Raw genomic sequence first — 2,719 nt, forward strand, 5'->3', positions numbered from 1 at the left:
TGTGTTGTTGCCTTCCATTTTCTTTATGGCTGACTCAGTAGTCAGGAGGAACTTGATGATGGCATAGTGGTCAAGCTGGTCTCTCCTGGGGGTGTTCTTTCAAGGATATCTGGGCTGCCTTCAGAGACACAGTGTCTTGGGTCATCGGAAGGTAAGTGACATGTGGATATATATTTTTTGTGACTGTGGACACCTTTCAGCACCACTTTCTTGGCCTTCTAAACCTTTGCCTTGGCTTCAGCTTTGGTAAAAGGCGAAAGATTTATATGCTCTGAAGAGAAACCAGAGTATTGGCTTCAGCTTTGGGAGGGGCAGGGGCCTCCTTCTTCACTTTCGGTACCATCTTCATGAAAGGGCTATGTCTGCTTTTGATATCAGAGTAATAAAGGCCTCATAGAATGAGTTGAGAAGACTTCCCTCTTCTCCTGTTGTCTGGAAGAGATTATGAAACTCAATGAAGCTATCTAGACCTGGGCTTTTGTTTGGGGATAGTTTTGAAATTACTAACTGAACCTCTTTTTTTTAAAGGTGTATTTGGATTTTTGTATTTCTTCTTGAGTTTCAGTAATTTGTACCTTTCTAGGAATTTATCCCTTTCATCTAAGTTATCTAAGTTTTTGGCATCTAATTGTTCATAGTATTCTTTTTATTTATGTATCCTTTTTTTTATTTCTATAAGGTTGATAGTAATGTTCCTTCTTTCATTTATGATTTTAGTAAGTTCAGTCTTCTCTCTTTTTGGTTGGTCAGTATAGTTAAAAATTTGTCAGTTCGGTTGACCTGTTCAGAGAACCAACCTTTAGTGTCATTGATCACTATTTTCAACTTGCTATTTTATTCATTTCTGCTCTAATCTGTATTGTTTCCTTCCTTCTGCTTGCTTTAGGTTTAGTTTGCTCCTTCTCTTCTTGTTTCTTAAGTTGGAAGATGAGGTTATTGGTTTGAGATCTTCTTTTAATATAGGTCTTCACAGCTATAAATTTTCATCTAAACACTGTTTTAGGTGTACTTTATAAGTTTGCTATGTTGTGTTTATTTTCATTCATCTCAAAGTATTTTGCAATTTTCTTTGTAATTTCTTCTTTTTAAATTAATTTTTTTAAGTTTATTTTTGAGAGAGAGAGAGAGAGTCAGAGAGAGAGAGAGAGAGAGAGAGAGAGAGAGAATGAGTAGGGGAGGGGCAGAGAGAAAGGGAGACACAGAATCCGAAGCAGGCTTCAGGCTCTGAGCTGACAGCACAGAGCCCAATGCAGGGTTCGAACCCATGAACCATGAGATCATGACCCCAGCTGAAGTCAGACGCTTAACCAACTGAGCCACCCAGGCGCCCCTGTGATTTCTTCTTTGACCTTATGGTTATGAAGGAGTGTATTGTTTAATTTGTACTCTTTTAATATAATTTTGACTTTTGAACCATGTAAATATCTAACATATCCAAAGGTAGAGTCAAAAGATATTTAAGAAAAGCAAATCTTAAGTTGAATGCATATAAAAACAAATGTTCCTAATTTTATCAGGTTGATAACTTAATCACAGAAGACAGAATTCAAGTAGATTTTGATTCTGACCAATCTCAGTTGGATATATCCTAAGGATATAAAAATCAGGTGATTATATAATTATGGTTTGTTCCCATACTTTTTATTTTTTTATAATTTAGTTTTTAATGTTTATTTTTGAGAGAGAGAGAGCAAGTAGGGGAGGGGCAGACAGAGAGGGAGACAGGGGAGCCAAAGCAGTCTCCATGCTGAGAGTGGAGAGCACGATGTGGGGCTTAAACTCACAAACAGTAAGATCATGACCTGAGCTGAAGTCAGATACTCAACCAACTGAGCCACCCAGGTGCCCCTCCCCATACTTTTAATTTTGTTTCATATATTTATCTATATATTTAATTTTGTTTCATATCTATTTGCTGTCCCCAATACCATACTATCTCATTATAGCTGAATAGTGGGTCTTGATATCTGATTGTGTAAGTTCCTCCAGCTTTGTTCTTTAAGGTTGCTTTGGACTTTTGCATTTCCATATAAATTTAAATATCAGCTTGTCAGTTTTCATAACAAACCTGCTGCAGTTATTTAAAAAATGTTTTAGTTTATTTATTTATTTTGAGAGGGAGAGAGCACGAGTGTGAGCAGGGGAGGGGGAGAGGCAGAGAGAGAGAGGGAGAGAAAAAATCCCAAGCAGGCTCTGCACTGTCAGCACAGAGTCCAACATGGGGCTCGAGCCCACAAACTATGAGATCATGCCCTGAGCCAAAACCAAGAGTCGGTCACCTAACTGACTGAGCCACCCAGGTGCCCCAAATCGGCTGTAGTTTTTATTGGGATTTCATTGACTCTATAAATCAAGGATGAATTGACATATTAACAGTGTTTCTCATGGGGGCCCAGTGTGCAATGGCTGCAAACAGTAGCCTCCTTGGTAGTGTATGCAGCCTATTGATTGTATGGGTTGCCCTAAGAGACCTTGGAGACAGCCCTTTCCAGTAGACATTGATGTCTGACCTCACGCTATCACCAATTTAGGCTCCAGACAGGTATGAGGTGTGCCAGGGTCCACATTAGCCAAATCATCATGTCCTTCTGTACCAAGCTACAGAACAAGAAGCATGTGATTGAGGCCCTACACAGGGCCAAGTTCAAGTTCCCTGGCTGCCAGAAGATCCACTTTCCAAGAAGTGGGGCTTTACTAAGTTTAATATAGATGAATTTGA

The 2,719-nt window shown here is 39.2% G+C and overlaps 1 non-coding gene across 1 annotated transcript; it reads left to right on the forward strand.

The window, feature by feature from the left end:
• The first annotated feature begins 2,356 nt into the window (after nt 1-2,356).
• LOC128773999 (small nucleolar RNA SNORA70) lies at nt 2,357-2,484 on the forward strand. Its single transcript, XR_008418479.1, has one exon. It is a non-coding gene; the product is annotated as a small nucleolar RNA SNORA70 (small nucleolar RNA).
• Nucleotides 2,485-2,719: the final 235 nt, after the last annotated feature.

This window comes from Panthera pardus, unplaced genomic scaffold (assembly GCF_024362965.1).
Source record: "Panthera pardus isolate Hobbes unplaced genomic scaffold, ASM2436296v1 HiC_scaffold_27, whole genome shotgun sequence".
Classification (NCBI taxonomy): Eukaryota; Metazoa; Chordata; class Mammalia; order Carnivora; family Felidae; genus Panthera; species Panthera pardus.